The sequence below is a fragment of the Ranitomeya variabilis genome, chromosome 4 (assembly GCF_051348905.1).
Source record: "Ranitomeya variabilis isolate aRanVar5 chromosome 4, aRanVar5.hap1, whole genome shotgun sequence".
NCBI lineage: Eukaryota > Metazoa > Chordata > Amphibia > Anura > Dendrobatidae > Ranitomeya > Ranitomeya variabilis.
This window is the reverse complement of record NC_135235.1, coordinates 698,025,375-698,046,947: the sequence shown is the minus strand read 5'-3', so window position 1 is coordinate 698,046,947 and position 21,573 is coordinate 698,025,375. Positions and strand designations below refer to the sequence as shown.

Genomic DNA, 21,573 nt, shown 5'->3' with positions numbered 1-21,573 from the left:
GATTCCCTGAGGACTGTCAATCTGAAATGGGGTCACTTTGGGGGGGGGGTCGCTGTTCTGGCAGCTGCACATTATTCCAGACAAATGTACAATCCAGAAAACAGTGATTCTTCCCTCCGAAGCCGCGGAAGCGAGATCTCCTGCTACATCCTGGGGGTCGCCTCAGTCTCCAGAAATTGCTTTAAAAATTGTGCAGCGTCCTATAAGATATTCCTGCCCACAGCGCCCCCATCCAGCGAGTGTCTGAGAAAGGTCATTACTCCGAAACGTCACAATATTCACGTGTTATATACGGTCTGCTCTGTACACCTCCCACACACACGGCTCTGCTCCATACACTTCAAACACAGGGCTGCGCTCCGTACACCCAGTACACACGCGGATCCGCTCCGTACACCTTGTACACATGCGGCTCAGCTCCATACACCCCGTACACACGCTGCTCTGCTCCGCACACCCCGAACACGTGCATCTCCACTCCATACACCTCATACACACACGGCTCTGCTACATCCACACTGTAAACCCCTCCTGACCCCACACATAAACTTCCCCTCATCCAGCACCATGACAACCAGCACAGCAGAGTCCTGTATACACTGAGGCCCCTGATCATGTGACCCCTGACTCCTCCCCTCCTGTGACCTCATCACAGGTCCTGTGCGCACAGAGCAGCCATTCAGCTCGTCTGCTGGAGTTGCTCCTTTAAGAACAGGTAACGTTGCAAAAAGTAGAACAATTCCCCCAATAAGTGATTGGATCCCCCCAGATCTTTCATAGATCTTAGAGATATTACATACTGGAGTTTCCAGAGCGCTGGATTCAGGGCAGTCCTAGTGCTGACTGAGCCGTGCGCCTCCATCTATAGTTCTGTTGTGGTAGGTGGTGGAGTCGCTCTTTCCTCTGCATTGTTGGTAGTGAAATAATCTTGTCCATTTTCAAGTTGGACGCTGAGATGACGTCTAGTCGGTTGTGTGGCGCAGGTCTCCTGGCAGTGTGCTCTGGGCGCGCTCCGGCCTATCACAGGGGCAGCACCTGCACGTCTGCAAACATCCTCAGCCAATAACTGGGAGACGGATGTGTCAGAGGCTGCAGACCGTTACACTGCATCCACTGCAGAAGGTCTCAGTAGTTTGCTTTGCAGACGAGTGGCCACCTCCCCGGTGCTAATGGCCACACCTGGACCTGAGTGTTGATATACTTGCTGCTGGCAAGCGTGGGTGATATTTACTATTTGCACGTCCCTGGTGAGTCCTGGAGCTGCAGCAGTCGGCTAGTGTCCTCTGTGGAGTTTGAAGGATGATGGTGTTTCTCCGAGTCTACTCAAGCTAGGTTTCCCCTTGTTTTGTGTGTCTTAGCTGTCTTTAGCGGTAGTGGGATTGACTAGCGCTCATCCTGTCCTTCCCGTTGCAGGACTTATCGCCAGGGTCAGGAAAGTATTAGGTATCCTACTCAGCGATAGGTGCAGAACCTATGTTGGGACAATAGGGCAGACAGGGTGACATTAGATCTGTCTAGGGGTCTCCACTCCCCCCTTCCCTAGTGTTTGGTTCCCTTTTCCTTATCCCTTCGTGTTGCACTTAGCCTTTCCTTCATGTTACATGATGGAGACGTTTGATATTTAAGGCACCCTCCATTATTGGGAGGAACTTTAGCAACTTTAGTAATCAGTGTGTTTTCTGCTACTTAGTTGTAAGGTCCCTGTACCTGTGCTCCCTTATCCTGATCCTGTCCATCATGCTTGCCTTGTTTGATCCTGATCATGTGCATCCTTCTGTAACCTGCTCCTGAGCCCATCCTGCATCTACCAGAACCTGATTCATCTTGTACGCACCTATACCGCTACCCTCACCAGTGCAGTCTGAACCTGCACCTGTGTGATCCTGTACCTGAGTCCGTCCTGTTCCTGACCGTATCGTGTCTGTTTCCTATCCAGTACCCATCCTTTTACCAGCCATACAGTCCTGATCCAGAACTTATTCTGTCAATATGTGGTGCTCTGCTTAGATATTCATACTGATGGCTTCTGACAGGTCACTGATCGCCCCGAAGCACGAGAATCTCATTAACTGAAAATTGTAAATAAAGATTAAACAACAACCACAAGACGGATTTCATCACCAGGTATCATTGTAATCAGTATAATGATGCCAACCTGACACTGTGTGTAGGTTACAGTCCTGCTGACAGGTTCCCTTTAAATCATGTTGATCAGAGGGGCACTGACCATTCAGAAGCTCTTCCCTTTTCTCTGGCCAAGTTGGATTACACATAACTATAATAAGCAAATCTGGACCGTCATATATCCGAACATGTGTCATGGCGTCCTGAGCGTACTCGTGCATATGTCTGGGACGTCCTGTAAATGTAGCCGGTAAAATAACCATTCCCCCAATGTCCACCACGTTGCCATGATTGGCAATAGCATTTATTAAATTAAACAACCACCAAAAGATGGATTTCATCAACCAAGGTATCATTTTAATCAGTATAACGGCACCGAGCTGACACTGTCTGTAGGTTACTGTGCACAATCCTGCTGACAGGTTCACTTTAAATCCTGTCCATTAGAGAGACCCTGCTTCGGCTGTACTGTATGTACAAAAGACGCTAGCTCTCCACCTTGGCATACGTATCATATAAATTTATGAAAAAGATGCCTACACTGTTGTCTGATCATTATTTGGTAGGCATAGAAGTCCATAGCTGATATTTCTTTATTGGTTGGCCTCGCAGTGTTGGGATCAGTCTGCGTTAGATTATAGTGATCGCCATCTTGGCCATTCCACAATATTATAGGATATTGCAGAGCATCATATGATCTATGTGTTTCTGTAATACGCTGAAGATGTTCTCTACGTCTCTGAATAATTATATCTCGGCTTAGAAAGTCCCGTCCAACCATTACAATAGCTACTTCTTTAACACTGAGAGAATTAAATCGCCTTCTGTGCCACCAACCGGTCTCTTGTCTGCTCTTATTACACCCTGATATTCCGCACTTGACATTCTCTCTAAGGCCATGTTCACGCGTTGAGGTTTTTACCGCGGATCTGCAGCAGTTTTCCATGCGGTCTACAGTGCCATGTAAACCTATGGAAAACCAAATCCGCTGTGCACATGCTGTGGAAAAGAATGCATGGAAACGCAGCATTGTTTTTTCCGCAGCATGTCAATTCTTTGTGCGGAACTGCAGCATTTCTGCACCCATTGACTTGCATTGAGTCGGGCACTTCCGCAGCAAAACCGCAGATGTAAAAAAGATCTGCGGTTTAGCTGAGGAGGAAACGCTGCAGTTTGGGAGGGGGGAAGAGTGTGGGCGGTGACTGTGTGCGTGTGTGTGTGCGGGCGGGGTCTGCAAGCTCTCCGTGCCGGGTCTGCGGGCTGTCCGTGCCGGGTCTGCGGCCTCTCCATGATGGGTCTGCGGACTGTCTGGGTGGTCTGCGGCCTGTCTGTGTGGTCTGCAGGCTGTCCGCGCCGGCTCGGTGGGCTGTCCGGGTGGTCTACGGGCTGTCTGGGGGGTCTGCGGGCTGTCCCGGGGGTCTGCGGGCTGTCCGTGCCGGGTCTGCGGCCTCTCCGTGATGGGTCTGCGGACTGTCTGGGTGGTCTGCGGCCTGTCTGTGTGGTCTGCAGGCTGTCCGCGCCGGCTCGGCGGGCTGTCCGGGTGGTCTGCGGGCTGTCTGGGGGGGGTCTGCAGCCTGTCTGGGTGGTCTGCGGCCTGTCTGTGTGGTCTGCAGGCTGTCCGTGCCGGCTCTGCGGGCTGTCCGGGGGGTCTGCGGTCTGTCCGGGGGGGGGTCTGCAGCCTGTCTGGGGGGTCTGCGGCCTTTCCGGGGGGTCTGCGGCCTGTCCAGGTGTATGTGGCACTGTGTGTGTGCAGGCATCGTCCAATGGGACTACAATTCCCATCGGGCTATGCCTGCTACTGTGACAGTGATTGACACATTAGCCAATGATGGGACAGTAGTTGTCCCATCATCCAGCTAATGTGTTGAATGTATAAAAAAACCCCACAAACATGCATACTACATACATGCAACATACTACATACATGCAACATACTACATGCATGCAAGATATATATATAACAGGAGAAACAAGAGTAACCAGGTACACTAAGTAAAAATATATTTTATTGAAAGTTCAAAAATACCAAATAACCACAAATTGTCACCAAAAACAACCAAAAAAAATGATACATCAACAGAAAGAGACAACCTGGGCAAGAATTTTTTTTATAATCACCCCCTAATCCCTAGATGAATAATATCAATCCCCCTCACCTTAAACGAAGATGGATCACTGTTATGGTACTGTCTAAAATGAAGAGGGATCATCTTGAGGAGGGTAGTATCGGCCGCTGTCTTAGCCGCACAAATGTCCCGCACATGCTCCTGTACACGTACTCTCAGCTCTCTTGATGTGAGTCCAATATAAATTTTTGAGCAGCCACAAGTCGCATAGTAGATAACATTCATGCTACTGCACGATATTCGATGTCTAGTATCAAATTGTTTCTTACCATCAGAAGAGCCGAATGTGGTGCAGCGCAGGACATTTGGGCAGGCAAGACAGGGACAGCATGGTATAGAACCAGGCCCCTAGAGCCAAACGGATAATTAAGAGTGGGAATATAGTGGCTACTCACTAGGAGATCTTTAAGATTTTTTTATCTCCTTGCAGTCATAGAGGGATGGTCACCAAGAGATGTTCCCAGGGAGGGCTCAGTACTCAGAATAGGCCAATGTTTTTTAAGAATCTGTCTCATATCCTCCCATTCGTGATTAAACGTAGATATAAACCTTATTGGTCCATTTTTTACTTTACAAGGTCGAGCTCTGGAAGAGTTAAGAAGATTGCTCCGTGGAGATGCCCTTGCTCTCTGATATCCCTGCTTGATGCATCGGTTAGAATAACCACGTGCCGCAAACCGGGATCTTAAATCAGAGGCCTGTTTTTTGAATTTGACATCGGATGAACAAATCCGCTTCATCTTAAAGAACTGTCCGACCGGGACGGCCCTAATCGTGGAAGAATTGTGAGTGGAGGAAGCATGAATCAGAGCATTTACAGATGTCGGTTTACGATAAACATCCGTCTGGATATATCCGGACCGATCGACCTTAATACTGACATCCAGGAAGTTTACATATACATATAACGTCAGGAAGGTTAAGTATCACCGCAGTGTTTCAAGGTAGGTAACGTTTCGACCCGCAGGGTCTTTTTCAAACCTTTAGACTGTAGGAGCAGAGTGGAGGGCAAAGGTCCCTGGACAAGTGCAGGAGTCCCGTTTGGGGCTATGGCAGCGGAGGTACTGGTGTCTGCGGTGGTGGCAGACACCAGTACCTCCGCTGCCATAGCCCCAAACGGGACTCCTGCACTTGTCCAGGGACCTTTGCCCTCCACTCTGCTCCTACAGTCTAAAGGTTTGAAAAAGACCCTGCGGGTCGAAACGTTACCTACCTTGAAACACTGCGGTGATACTTTATTTTGGTGTTTGTAATAAAGAAAACTACGTTTTTTCAGTCAAAATCTTTGAAAATCTTTCTTTGAGTGCGACTGTTGTTATATAACTACAGTCTGGAGTATCCCTCCATGTACAGTCTGCACCACCATTAGCGAGAGTGCTCGTTTTGTTCTTAAAAAAAAAATATGTATATGTAAGGCGGATGTTTAAAGAGTTCTGATTCAGTGTCCCCATAAACTCCCTGAGCTGCTGCGCCGTCCCGACCCACAAAAAGAAAATATCATCTATATATCTATGCCAGCACAGCACATGGGAAGCGGCCCGTGGGCCCCCGTCACCAAAAAGGAATCTCTCACAAGAACCCAGGAAGAGATTCGCATTTGAGGGCGCACAGGCCGCACCCATGGCTGTGCCGCGCTTCTGTAAGTAAAAATTATCTTTATAGTCAAAAAAGTTGTGGGTCAGGACATAGCGCAGCAGCTCGAGGATGAATTCACACAAAGGGCTGTCACGGTCGGAGGCCCCCAGGAAGAGGCGGACCGCATCGATGCCATGCTCATGTTCAATACACGTAAAAAGGCTCACCATGTCAGTGGTCACCATCAGAGTATCGTGGCCAACAAGAATACCATTGACCCTAGATAGGGCGTCCGTAGTGTCCCGTACATATGACGGCAATGCCTCCACCATACATTTTAAGTAAAAGTCAATAAATAGGCATATTGGGTTACTAAGACCTCCAATGCCCAACACAATAGGGCGCCCTGGAGGGTCGAGGGCATTCGTGTGGATTTTGGGCAGTAAATAAAACGTTGGAATTTTTGGAGATTTCACAGTGAGCCCATCCAAAATTTGCCGAGTAATCACATCTGTATACAGAGCTCTGACCAAGATACCTTGGAGATCGAGAGAGAAAGAATTTAAAGGATTAAAAGATAATCTGGAATATGTATCTGAATCTTTTAGTTGTCTAAAGCCCTCCCGTTCGTATTTGGCCTGAGGCCAGATCACGATGTCCCCCCCCCCCCCCCTTGTCTGCTGGTTTGAATACAACGTCCGGGAGAGACTGAAGTTGAGATAATGCTATATGATCTGCATGAGTCAAGTTATCAAGCTGTCGTCTGGTTGAAAGTCTCTTGAAATCCTCAGTGACACATTTAGTAAAAATCTCAATTGCTGGACTCAGAGACCAGGGGGGGAAATTGGTAGATCTGGAAGAGGAAGAGGGTGGAAACCTACTGGTATAGGGACCAACCTGTTTGTCTAGGAGGTCCTTTAGGTTCTGAAGAGTTTCTCTCTCGATCTCACTTAAGGGTTCAGAAGAAGTCCTTTTATGATGTAATTTCCTCAACAGTAATTTGCGGGAGAATAGGTTCAGATCTTTCATGGCTGTAAAAAAATGAAAATAATTAGTTGGTGAAAAAGAAAGGCCCTTTGATAAAAGTTTTAACTGAGTATCCATAAGAACATGCGATGATTGACTACCTGTAGCCCTCCCTGGGAATCAGACTATGCTCCTGTATTCGTTTTGGTCTTAGATGTTTGTCTGGTTGTGCGTTTATATGCAGACGTTTTTCCTGATGGACCACCCTGTGTCGAATTCTTTGATATAGATTCATCATCTCTGGAGATATTAGATCTCATTGATGCTGACCGTGATCTTGAGTGTGAGGGATTTCTAGATTGTGACCTCGAACGGTCATATATATTCCGCCATCTATAGACGCGTGAAGAACTCTTATCCTCAACATTCCTCTGGAATTTTTTGGCTTTAGTAGTTTGTATTTCATGTGCCCATTTCTGGTAGAGAACATCAATATCCTTATTAAACTTTTTAAGAGATTCAGAAGTCATATCTCTTCGGAGAATAATCTGTAGTTCCTCAATCTCAGATTCGAGAGAGGTAAGAGAATCATGATTCATACTTTTCAAAAGCTCCATAAATCCCCTGGAGCATGTATTCGTAAGGGTTTCCCATTTGTTTTTAAAAGTTTCGTCCTCAATTGGACAGGATGGAAAGACCTGTATTCTCAGACCTCTTGGAATAAGATCCCTTTGTATATATTTTTCTAAAAATGCATGGTTCCACCAAATGCGTGTCCGCCTCCTGAGTAGATCCTTAAATTTATTAATTACGTCCTGTGTGTTCTTGTCCGGTCCCACCGCACCCCCATCTGTCTCATCCTGCATAGTATCATTTATAAATGCACGCCACGTATGGTCTCGTGCACAAAAGTCCATAGTATAGCTGAGGTCAACTGTGAAAAACACAGAAATAATTAGCAAGCACAAATACCTCAGTGACATTTTAATGCCAGAAGTAGGGCTATGAGTAACCCATTAAAAAATAAACTAGATACCCACTCAAATATATATATATATATATATATATATATATATATATATATATATATATATATATATATATATATATATATATATATATATATATATATATATATATATATATATATATACACCGTATTTTTCCCGACTATAAGACGCACTTTTTCCCCAAAAAAATTGTGAGGAAAATGGGGGGGTTGCGTCTTATAGTTGGAATGCAGGCTTACCGGCATTGTGGAGGCGACAGAGGTGCGGGGATGATGTGGCGCGGTCAGCGGTATGGCGTGAGCAGGGTCCCGTCCACATTTGAGGTGAATCCGCGGCCCGGTATTGAAGCAGAGCTGGGTGAGTTCCTGAGGCCGCGCGTGCGCAGATTGAGTTTTCTGCTTCCTGGGGCTTCAGGAAAATGGCCGCGGGAGGCCGCGCGTGCGCAGATGGAGATCGCGGCTGCCATTTTCCTGAAGCCGAGTTCACAGATTGAGATCTCTGCTTCAGGAAAATGGCCGCCGCGATCTCAATCTGCGCACGCGAGGCCTCCTGCGGCCATTTTCCTGAAGCCCTGGGAAGCAGAGTACTGAATCTGCGCATGCGCGGCCTCAGAAAGATGGCCGCCGCCACCGGGAAAACAGTGACTCACCCAGCTCTGCTGCTCTCCTTCAATACTGCCGTGGCATCACCTCAAATGTGAAAGGGACACTGGCCGCCGCCACCTGAGGAAGTGACCGCACATCTGCCGCCGCCACAGCACTGCCGCAACCTCCCCATGGACACCAGGCCATGGCGTCGCCCACCTAAGCAGGATGGGACCCTGCTCAGGTGCACGCCGTTCCGCCCACCGCACCTCAGCATCACCTCACCTCTGCCACCACCATGCCTCCTGTGACCCTGCTCTGCCACTGCCTGCCCTCAGGTAAGAGATCTTAAATTCGGACAATAAGACGGACCCCCATCTTATAAAAAATCTTTTTTTCTGCAATTTTCACCCCAAATTTGGGGTGCGTCTTTTGGTACAGTGCGTCTTATAGTCCAAAAAATATCAGGATAATATCAGGACAGGGGTGGACACAGACAGCTTGGGGCCCCTGTGCAGGAAATGCATCTGGGCCCCCCTCCTATAAAGGCGACAAAGCTACATTATATATATACTAGATGGTGGCCCGATTCTAACGCATCAGGTATTCTAGAATATGTATATCCATGTAGTTTATTGCCAAGTTACATTGTATATTGCTCAGTGATGTAGTATACAGCACAGAGCCACGTACCCAGCTACGTAGTATATTGCCCAGCCAAGTAGTATATTGCCCAGCCACGTAGTATATTGCCCAGCCACGTAGTATATAGCCCAGCCACGTAGTATATAGCCCAGCCACGTAGTATATTGCCCAGCCACGTAGTATATAGCCCAGCCACGTAGTATATAGCCCAGCCACGTAGTATATTGCCCAGCCACGTAGTATATTGCCCAGCCACATCGTATATTGCCCAGCCACGTAGTAGATTGCCCAGCCACGTAGTAGATTGCCCAGTTACATTGTATATTGCCCAGAGACGTAGTATACAGCACAGAGCCACGTAGTATATTGCACAGCCCATATAGTATATTGCCCAGCTATGTAGTATATTTATTGCCAAGCGTATGACACAGGTTACAAAAATAAAAAAATAAACATATACTCACCTTCCGCCGGCGCGTTGTAGCTCTGTCGACTGGCAGGTCCTTGTAGCGCAGGACCTGTCATGACGTCGCGGTCACATGACTGTGTAGCGGTCACATGACCGTGACGTCACGGCAGGTCCTGTCCGCGCAGGCGCATAGGCCTTGTGATGACGTCGCGGTCACATGACCGTGACGTCATGGCAGGTCCTTCTGCCAGACGATCCGTGGCACCGGAGCATCGCGAGTAGCGGGAAAGGCGGCGTAGGTGAGTATATAATCTTTTTTTTTATTATTATTATTTTTAACATTAGATGTTTTTACTATTGGCGCTGCATAGGCAGCGTCAATAGTAAAAAAGTTGGTCACACACTGTTAATAGCAGCGGTAACGGAGTGCGTTACCCGCGGCATAACGCGGTCCGTTACCGCCGGCATTAACCCTGTGTGAGTGGTGACCGGAGGGGTGTATGCGGGCGCCGGGCAGTGAGTGCGGGGAGTAAGGAGCGGCCATTTTCTTCCGGACTGTTCGCGTCGCTGATTGGTCGCAGCAGCCATGACAGGCAGCTGCCGAGACCAATCAGCGAACGAATAACCGCGACAGAAAGAAGGACAGACAGACAGAAAGACGGAAGTACCCTTAGACAATTATATAGTAGATATATATATTTATCTCCACACACATACATGTATATATATTAAATAGTCTCCTTTATTATGTATATTGCCGTCCCTTATTATACAGTGCCCTCTCCTATTATGTACTGCACCGTCCCTTACATATTGGATTTTATAGAGCCCTGTGTTTTTATTACATAGCGTCCTGTCTTGTTAGCTGTAAAATGCAATGATGGCTGATGGATAGTGTTGAGCATTCCGATACCGCAAGTATCGGGTATCGGCCGATACTTGCGGGTATCGGAATTCCGATACCGAGATCCGATACTTTTGTGGTATCGGGTATCGGTATCGAAACAACATTAATGTGTAAAATAAAGAATTAAAATAAAAAATATTGCTATACTCACCTCTCCGACGCAGCCTGGACCTCACCGAGGGAACCGGCAGCGTTGTTTGCTTAAAATGCGCGCTTTTACTTCCTTCCGTGACGTCACGGCTTCTGATTGGTCGCGTGCCGCCCATGTGGCCGCGAGGCGACCAATCACAGCAAGCCGTGACGTAATTTTCAGGTCCTCAATGCCTAATTCTAGGCATTCATGATTTTAAAATTACGTTCCGGCTTGTGATTGGTCGCGTCGCGGTCACATGGGCGACGCGACCAATCACAAGCCGTGACGTCACGGGAGGCAGGAGACGCGCGCATTTTTAAAATTACGTCACGGCTTGTGATTGGTTGCGTGCCACCCATGTGACCGCGACGCGACCAATCACAGCAAGCCGTGACGTAATTTCAGGTCCTGATGCCTATTTCTGCATTCAGGACCTGAAATTACGTCACGGCTTGCTGTGATTGGTCGCGTTGCGGTCACATGGGCGGCACGCAACCAATCACAAGCCGTGACGTAATTTTAAAAATGCGCGCGTCTCCTGCCTCCCGTGACGTCACGGCTTGTGATTGGTCGCGTCGCCCATGTGACCGCGACGCGACCAATCACAAGCCGGAACGTAATTTTAAAATCATGAATGCCTAGAATTAGGCATTGAGGACCTGAAAATTACGTCACGGCTTGCTGTGATTGGTCGCGTCGCGGCCACATGGGCGGCACGCGTCCAATCAGAAGCCGTGACGTCACGGAAGGAAGTAAAAGCGCGCATTTTAAGCAAACAACGCTGCCGGTTCCCTCGGTGAGGTCCAGGCTGCGTCAGAGAGGTGAGTATAGCAATATTTTTTATTTTAATTCTTTATTTTACACATTAATATGGATCCCAGGGCCTGAAGGAGAGTTTCCTCTCCTTCAGACCCTGGGAACCATCAGGAATACCGTCCGATACTTGAGTCCCATTGACTTGTATTGGTATCGGGTATCGGTATCGGATTAGATCCGATACTTTGCCGGTATCGGCCGATACTTTCCGATACCGATACTTTCAAGTATCGGACGGTATCGCTCAACACTACTGATGGAGCATAAGAAAGCTTCTTTTCTAAAGGAGGAGCTGATGGACTGGTAGTCTGGTCACCGGCTCCTCCATCAGTAGTCATTTTATATCTAACAAGAGAGGGGACTATGTAATAAAAGAAGGCGCTGTGAATAACAAAAATATCAAGAATACACTATGTAAGAGACTGCACTGTACATAACAGCAGAGGCAGCTATATAATAAAGGAGGGCATCATACATAGCTAGAGAGGATGGTACGTAATAAGGGACGGTGTTATACATAACAAAAGAGGAAACTATGTAACTAAGGATGGTTTTATACATAATGAGTACACTATGCACTAAGGGACTGTGCTAAAGATAAGTGAGTACACTATATACTAAGGGACTGTGCTATACATAATAAGTGAGTACACTTTATACTAAGGGACTGTGTTAGACAATAATTATCGATAATAACGTCTTCCTCCACCTCCCCCTGTTCCTAAATCCATTATAAATTCCCCTTCCTCCCATCCCAATCCCCCTTCCACTCACCCCAATCCCCCACATCCCTCATTGTCCTCCTCCCCCCGCATCCCATTATTGCCCTCTTCCCCACCTCCTTAATTGCCCTCTTCACTACCTCCGTCATTGCTTTCTCCCCACCACCCCATTATTGCCCATTCCACCACCTCCATCATTGCCTCCTCCCCACCACCCCATCATTGTCTTTTCCACTGCCACCATCATTGCCTTCTCCCCACCACCCTATCATTACCCATTCCACGACCTCCATCATTTCCTCCTCCCCACCACCCCATCATTAAACATTCCAGGACCTCCATCATTTCCTTCTCCCCACCATCCCATTATTGCCCTTTCTACCACCCCCATAATTGCTTTCTCCCCCACCACCCCTATCATTGCCCTCTCCGTCAACCCAATCATTGCCTTCTGCCCCATCACCCCCATAATTGCCCACTCCGTCAACCCAATCATTGCCTTCTGCCCGACCATTGCCCTCTCCATCAACCCAATCATTGCCTTCTGCCTCATCACCCCCATCATTGCCCTCTCCTCCACCCAAGGCTGCCACTAGGAATTTCAGGGCCCCATGCTGTCAAAATTTTCGGGCCCCTTGAGACTCCGCTAAGGCTTCACCCCAGCTCTGCCTCCACACCTCGAACCTTCCACAGTCTCATTGCCCACTCTTGGAAAAACTCCACTTCTGCACCACGTCCTCACCAATCACACATTAACAGTTCCCATCAAACACCAGATTACATACATAGCCTGCAGCTTTTGTTTTGGCAAAGTGAGGAGTGGAACAATCAGAGGAGAAGTATAATAGAAACACGTCACCACTTCCGCATTTATCGCCGCTCCTGGTTTTGGCTTACAAATACTAATGTATAATACTGACCACATACTGAACGTATGAACGTGGCCTTAGGATAGGTGATTACTTGTTTTCAAAGGAGAACAAATGTAAGTCCATCTTTTCTACTGTGTAATAGTCACAGGACAGGGAGGGGTAAAACCTCCAAGTATTTCAACTGTATTGGAAATCAATAATCTTCCCCTTGATTGATATCAGTGAGAACAAGTGACCTCAATACACAACACAGTCCCCTATACCAAGACAAATAATACCAAATAAAAGCAACAAATACCGCCACATCGTGACCAGACCACAAATTACCACCACATAGTGACCGAATAATATCACATACAGGGGACACATACCGCCACACCATGACTAAACCACATGTTACCACCATATAATGACCGAATATCACATACAGGAGACAAACACTGCCACACCGTGACCAGATCACATTTAACCACCACAGAGTGACCGAATAATATCACATACCAGGGACAAATACTGCCACACTGTGACCAGACCATATTATCATCATATAGTGACCGAATAATACCACATACAAGGTAGAATTACCACCACACTATGACCACGACACGCCATTACTGATGTAGTGATACCAAAGATGTTATTTTTTTTGTACTTCCTAATCAAATAACTTGAACTTTTTTCATATTTTTCAAAGCATTTTTCTTTTACTTTTCTCTGTATTGTTAGTCCCGTTAGGGGGCTTGAACCTTCAATAATCCGATTACTTGTGCTATATTTAGCAGTGCCACAGTATTGCTGAATATTGTAAAAATCACAATCTCCTATGAAAGTCAGCTGCAGGCTGGTTTTCACAGGAATTTGTCATGGCAGGCACAGGCTGTCAACAGGCCTCTGGCCATCATGGCAACCCATCAGCTCCCCACCATCATGTCACAAGAGTGCCAATGGATGCATTGATCAACACTCTCCCCTGCCGACATGCTGTAAATGCTGCTGTCACAGATTCACAGCGGTGTTTAACAGGTGACAGTGGCTGTTAGTGACAGATGATGGCTGAATATCACTGCCATCATTTGTCAGGAAATATGCGGGATCAGCTTGCGAGCCTGCATGAAGGCAGGAAGACAACATATGATGTACGCAGTATGTCATATTTCGTTAAGGGCTTATACAGTCTGGGGAGATTTTTCAAAATTAGTAGTAGGCAAAAATGATGTAGCTGCCTACAGTATATCAATGCATCAGTGTATAACTATATATATGAAGTGCACTCATAGTACATACCTATATAAAATGCATACATATACTGTAGAATATGCCCATGTATAATAAACACCTGTGTCTACTGCATATGTCAAATACACAAAAAGTAGCCGCACTCAAGTCTTGGAAATGTGGAAAATTTTCTTTGTTTTTTATTCAAGTGTACAGGCACCACCAAGTGGATTTACAGAAACAACAAGTGGTTGCGGACCATAAGGAACGTTTCAACCTGGCGCGGTCTTTTTCAAACCTCACTGCAATAGTAAATACAACATATAAATGTGCTGTACATATATATACACGTGTACAGAAGACCATGTAGTATAATAAATAAACTTCCTACATACAGCTACAGAATATGCGTGAAATAACTGCAAAAAAAACTGCACAAAATTTTTTTTTAAACATATATACATATATATACACATGAAAATATACATATATACCCACAGTTTGTAGTATATTGACTATGGACACATCTATGTCCTAGGGCAATAGATCATGGCATATAAAAAAAGGAAATAGATATACCCTGAAAACAAGGTTTGCAAGTAAGGGCTATTCAAAAGGACGACGTTGTGCTGAGATCTAATCCTGGGGTTGGAAGTGGGCACATAGATATAGAAAACACTGTTCAAGATGCCAGAAATGGTATACTGACCTTTGGTAAGAGGAATGGTTTAGGAGGAAAGGAAGATAGGAAGAGAGTCCCCCAGGACTAAAGAAAAGCAGAGAGGACATGGTTAAATATATGATACACTAAACAAAAAAAAGGGGGGGGGGGGGGAAGGAAGGGTAATAGAACAAAATGAAAGCGCCGTCTTTACCAGCTCACAGTAGACTTCAGGAATAAGGTGTCCGTCTTATTGGTGGTGCAGTGGCTGGTATGCCCGCTGTTGGCGCTATAAATACACCGCAGATGCGGTCATGTCCGGTGTGTTAGCGTGGCCCCTGTGTATTGAAAGCGAGGTCTGACCTGCAGAGCGGCGTGCGTGTCAGACCGGCGCATGCGCAGTAGTTGCCAGGTTCCGGGATAGATACTGTGGCCGTACAAATAATGCAAGAGGGCCTGGAGCATGCGCAGTGTGTATAAGGAGACCGGACCAAGCAGCGCTCGTGCAGGGGGAGTGGAGGCAAAGGGTAGCAGCGATCAGGGGGAGCTTGTATGCATGAGGGACCTCTCCTGTCACGTGAGGACTAAAAGCAGAGGCGATAAGGAGGCTGGGGTATTCTATAAGGCAGAATGTGAGTTAGACGGGAAGGAGAAGGGGAAGGGGTCTATGGGCGGTATAAGTGTGAAACTATATAGATGCATATTCTAAAGTACTGTGGAGAGAAAAAAAAGGAGGATGCATACTCTGCAGAAGTCAAATAAAACAACATGAATGAGATGAAGAAAAGAACATAATAACGAAGAGAAAAAAATTATGAAGGAAAAAATCAGATAATAAAATAAAAATGATAATGAAATAAAAATGATAAAGGAAAAAATAAAAGATAAATGTAAAAAATAAAAATAAAAAATAAAAATAAAATTAAATAAAAAATAATAAAAAATAAAAACTAAAGAATAAAAAATAAAAAATAAAAATTAATAAAAATTAAAAAATAATAAAAAATAAAAAATAAAAAGGTCATGGTAAACTTACCAAAAGTGGTAGATTGTGGAGGAAAAACCTAGGGTTTCCCTGTATTTCCTTCCTAAGAAGTCTAAAGAAGAAAGTGGGAAGAAGTAGAAAATGATTAGAGAGGCAGTCTTGATACAGTGACATAAGAATAAAATACAAAATGATTAGTATACATTAGGCCCATATTATTCTAAAAGGTGAAGTCCAATTCCCTATTTAGGCCTTTGGGGGCCAAAGTCTGTAATGTGTAGATCCAGAACGATTCTCGTTCCTTGAGAAGTTTTATATGATCACCGCCACGTCTTGGACGTTCCACTCTTTCTATTACCTGGTAACGGAGTTGAGATACGGAATGGTTGGCTGAGACAAAATGATGGGGGAGTGGAAGCCAGGTTTTCTTGAGTCTAATGGTGGACTTGTGGCTGGAGATTCTGTCACGCACGTGTTGTATGGTTTCCCCCACGTACATAAGACCACAGGGACACTTAATCAAGTACACAACAAAATTAGTTTCACAGGTGTAAAATCCCTTGATGTTGAACTTCTTCCCCGTGTGTGGATGTGTAAACTCACTTGCTTTAATCACGTTGGCGCAACAGGCACAACCTAGACAGGGAAATGTACCTGTCCTTTGGGTTCCAAGGAATTGTTGTTTTGGTTGTTTAATGAAACTTCCGATATCGGCCTTGACCAGATTGTCCCTAAAGTTCCTTGGTCTACGCTTGCACATTAGTGCTGGAGCTTGAAAGGCAGCTACCTGTGGGTAGGCTTCCTTTAGTAGGGGCCAGTGCTTATTAATGGTCCTATAGACCAGAGGCATAGTGGGGTGGTGCGTGTGTATGAATGGGATTCGTTCCTGTTTAGGGGATCGTGGTCTAGAGGGGAGGTACTCAAGGGCCCTTGCTTTTTCTTTTTGAAGAATCCTGTCAGGATAATTTCTGTCTCTGAATTTTTGTATCATGTCGTCCAGTCTGGACTCCGTCAGGTTGGTGTCTGACACAATGTTGGTCACCCTACGGAATTGGGAGTATGGAAGGCTCTCACGTGTAGATTTAGGATGACAACTTGAAAACAAGAGCAGGTTGTTGGAATCGGTAGGTTTTATATAAATATCGGTATCCAGGCCACCTTGGTTGTTCTTAGTAACCAAGGTGTCCAGGAATGGAATCTTATTGGTGTCACAGTTAGGTGTAAACTGTAATTTTGGTCTGATCCCGTTGATCTGCGATACGAAGAGAGAAAAGCTGTCTGTTGGTCCGTCCCATAGACAAAAAACGTCATCTATGTACCGGAGCCAACATTTTGAGTGTGACTTAAACAGGGCGTTATTGTATATATAATCCTTCTCAAAGGTGTCCATGTAAATGTTGGCATATGCTGGTGCCATGTTGGACCCCATGGCTGTACCGCAGGTTTGTAAGAAAAACTGGTCGCCGAACAGGAAAAAATTCTCTCTGAGGACAGTGGAGAGGAGATCTAATATAAGCTGTTGGGCTTGTGGACCTAGGTCAGAGGTCTGGAGGAGACTGCCCACAGCCTCTAGGCCTAAATCATGCTTAATCGCCGTATAAAGGCTTTTGACGTCCAGAGTTGTCAAGAGGCACTGTTGTGATAGATTGGAGATCCATTTAGTTATACCGATAAAATGACCCGTGTCGAGGACAAATGATTTGGTCTTCTTGACAAATGGAGTAAGGCATTTTTCCAAGAAAATGGACAAGGGAGAGAGGATGGAATTTGTTGATGCCACGATGGGGCGGCCCGGGGGATTTGACAAGGATTTATGAACTTTTGGAAGCACATAAAAAACCGGTATTGTTGGACATGGATTTGTTAAAAAGGTGGCTGTTTTCTGATCTATACAATTATTGGAGAGATATTTATCAAGAATTCCATTAATTTTGGACTTAATATTGGGGGTGGGGTCATGTGATAGCTTCTGGTAGGTGGATGTATCAGCTAGTTGGTTGTTTATTTCTTTGATGTAATCATGATGATTCATGATTACTATGGCCCCACCCTTGTCTGCCGGTTTTATAACTATAGATTTGTTGGTGCGTAAGGATTCTATAGCCTGTTTTTCTATGGGTGTAGTATTATGTTTAGTAGGGAAGTCTCCTTTTTGTTGTTTTGAAAGTAAATCCTGAGTGTCCCTTTGAATAAGGTCAATCACTGCCTCTGCTGCATGGTATGTGCAGGGTGGGCGAAATGAGCTCTTGTTATAGAGGCCCAAGGAGGAGATTGATAGATCTGGGCTGTGACTACTGTCAGCGGAGGGAGGTCTATTGTTAAAGGGGTTATTTTGTAGACCAAAATGTGTTTTCAACCTGATGCTGCGGTAAAAATATTGTAGATCTTGCTCAAGCTTAAAACTGTCCCATGGGGGGGTTGGGCAGAAGGAGAGACCCTTTTGTAAGACTGCCAGTTCCACGGGATTTAAGGTATAGGATGAAATGTTTATCACAGATTTTGTGTTCCTACCTGTGATCTCGTCATCATGCGGTCGGTTGGATTTACGTTTGGACCTCCTAATCGATCTCCTCCCCGTTGTCTCGGATTGCCCCTTCCCGGTGGTCTGTTCCCTAAAAAACGATTCTGGTGTGAAGACCCACTGCTGTCGGAGCTGAAGGAGCCGGGTCACCTTGAGGAATGATATCCTCGACCTTGACCAAAATTCGTGAACTCGTTCCATTTATAGACTCGTTCTAATCTGTAGTCTTCTGAGTCCCTGTAGAATTTGTTCCTCTTTTTTTCCTGAAGTAGTTTTCGATTGTCCTCTATAATTTTGTCTGTCTTGGTTTTCAAGTTCTGCCAATCCGTGTTAGAGATGGTAGAGCAGAGTTGTTCTTCTATTGATTTAACCTTGGTTTCTGTCTCAAGTATAGCCGTCTGGAGGGTTTCAATAGTGAGAAGGATAAGATCCAGAGAGCACTTGTTTAGAATCTGTTTGTACTTTTCACAGTAGTCGGGCTTGTCTGCGAATAATGTGGGACGTAAATTACACCGAAGGCCCCTCGGGATGCGGCTCAACTTGTAGTACTCAGCCAAGGTAATGGAGTGCAGATCATACGACATCAATCTTCGGCGTTCTTTTTCATAGTCCTTACTTCTAACGTCTTGTGCGGGTGTACGTAGAAATTCGCTAGAACTCGTAACTTTGGAAAGAATATTAGATGCTGTTACTTCATCGAAAGCAAAAGTGTTGGTAGACATCAGGGAACAGGTGCAACCATCAACACAAAGTATCGTATCCAGAAAAGAATATAATGGGCACACTGTAGAGTTCAATGGAGAAGGTGCTGGCTAGACATCCAAAGTCAAATACACAAAAAGTAGCCGCACTCAAGTCTTGGAAATGTGGAAAATTTTCTTTGTTTTTTATTCAAGTGTACAGGCACCACCAAGTGGATTTACAGAAACAACAAGTGGTTGCGGACCATAAGGAACGTTTCGACCTGGCGCGGTCTTTTTCAAACCTCACTGCAATAGTAAATACAACATATAAATGTGCTGTACATATATATACACGTGTACAGAAGACCATGTAGTATAATAAATAAACTTCCTACATACAGCTACAGAATATGCGTGAAATAACTGCAAAAAAAACTGCACAAAAATTTTTTTTAAACATATATACATATATATACACATGAAAATATACATATATACCCACAGTTTGTAGTATATTGACTATGGACACATCTATGTCCTAGGGCAATAGATCATGGCATATAAAAAAAGGAAATAGATATACCCTGAAAACAAGGTTTGCAAGTAAGGGCTATTCAAAAGGACGACGTTGTGCTGAGATCTAATCCTGGGATTGGAAGTGGGCACATAGATATAGAAAACACTGTTCAAGATGCCAGAAATGGTATACTGACCTTTGGTAAGAGGAATGGTTTAGGAGGAAAGGAAGATAGGAAGAGAGTCCCCCAGGACTAAAGAAAAGCAGAGAGGACATGGTGTTGATGGTTTCTACTGCATATGTGACATACTATACATTAATGTATAAGGGTATGGTTCCACGGTCAGGAATCGGCAGCGCTTTGGACTCAGCACATGTCTGCTCGGTCCAAAGCGCTGCCGACTTTTGTACGAGTGATGATTCCGCGTGTGTTCATTGAACCATGCGGAATCACCACATCCTATACATTGGACTGTGATATTTATCTTGCGGAGACTGAGCATCTCCGCAAGATAAATAGACATGCTACAGTCTAGAAAGATGCGCCGCATGTCCGTCTCCACAGGGAAGCTGCGGGTGCCGCTGCACACATAGTGGACATTGGATTCCTTGAAATCTCATGCACTATGCTGTAACATCCGGCTGCTGCGGATTGGATGCTGCGGATGTACACAGCGTCCAATCCGCAGAGTTTACTGACAGTGGAAACATACCCTTATATGTGTCTATGTATTGTACCTGTGTGTTTAATGCAACAGATACAGTATATGTGAAAAAGTCTTCACTGGGGGATGGGCTCAGGGGTCAGTCCCAGCCTGGATCTGATACTGCAGTGATGACTGGAGTCCCGTCAGAGAATAGACCCAGTGATTTAGTGACTGTGTTCCCGAGTTCTGAGCTCTCTGGTCCCTGCTGTGTGTGGATGAAAATCCTGCACTGACCAGAGAACACAAAGCTCCGGGGGTCACAGTCAGTAAATCACTGCTTCTCGTCTCTGACTGCAGCCCCTGCCAACACTCCGTCACATTCAGACCGTTCTTTACCTCCTGTTCAGGGGGTGATTGAGGTCCTGCACACAGCTGCAGCTTCCTTCCAGGCATGAGTGAGCAGACGCCGTTCTGCACAGGCTGGAAGTGTGTGCAGGGAGAAGGGGGATGATCTAACAACAAGCACCAGACAGGAGGAGCCGGGAGGAGGAGCAGCTGTGAAGAAGACAGGAGATGTCCCACCTCTGCGCAGGGATCCTATCCTGAAGCTGCAGGCCGGCAGCTTCCTGTCTCGCCCAGCCGCAGCGCGGAATGATGATGTCATTCAGCCGCTGCTGTCTGTGTGAGAAAGGAAGCAGGATGGATTCATTCCCTGCAGATCCGTTGCCATTTTCTCTTGCAGGATTGCTCCCTGCCTGCCGCACATGAGGGCAATCTGGCCAGGGGGCCCCCGGAGCCTCGGGGCCGGATAGACTGGCCAGATTGCCCTCTATATTAGCCGCCCTGCAGGGGCCCCTCAGAGCCTCTGGGCCCCGGTGCAGGCGCACCAGATGAACCGGCGGTATGTCCGCCCATGTCTCAGGAGAAACAAGAGTAGCCAGGTACACTAAGTAAAAATATATTTTATTGAAAGTTCAAAAATACCAAATAACCACAAATTATCACCAAAAACAACCATAAAAATGATACAGCAACAGAAAAAGAGACAGAAAACCAGTAGTATCAGTCTAAAGTGCTTGTGCAATAATATGGAGCATGGTAAGAGAACTCCTCCAACAAGGGATATTCAAGTCACTACATCCAGTAAAAAAAAAAAACACCCTTGAGGAAGGAGAAAACTTACCATGGGCAGAAGCAGGGAGACCTAGGCCGGTGTTAGATGACCCCGACGCGCATTTCGTGTGTTCAATCCACCGCTTTATCAAGAGGAATACAGAAATATAGCAGCAAGGACTTTTTATGGTCACATGGGGAGTCACATGGTACAATTGAGGCCAATCAGTGTGGTTAGAAGCGGCGCATGCGCAGCGCGTCCCCCAGGTCCTGGAAGGTACATCTCGGCGTCTTGTGTTACTGCGCACGTGCGGGGAGGGGAATTTATTATCACAATAAATC

General features: G+C 45.9%; 2 protein-coding genes across 5 annotated transcripts in view; one reads left to right on the top strand and one right to left on the bottom strand.

Moving 5' to 3' along the window:
- LOC143767734 (uncharacterized) overlaps positions 1–21,573 on the bottom strand; it is a 464,270-nt gene that overhangs the window by 105,571 nt on the left and 337,126 nt on the right. The window lies entirely within an intron of this gene.
- The window catches only part of LOC143767736 (uncharacterized), a 74,929-nt gene that overhangs the window by 571 nt on the left and 52,785 nt on the right, over positions 1–21,573 (top strand). The window contains exon 1 of one of the 4 annotated variants that reach the window (XM_077256242.1): positions 622–715. The exons of 2 other annotated variants lie outside the window; for them this stretch is intronic. The gene's annotated coding sequence lies outside the window, so the exon portion shown is untranslated. Of the gene's footprint in view, positions 1–621; positions 716–2,042; positions 2,125–21,573 lie in introns of those variants that run through there. One more of the 4 variants, XM_077256243.1, reaches the window with a different exon arrangement.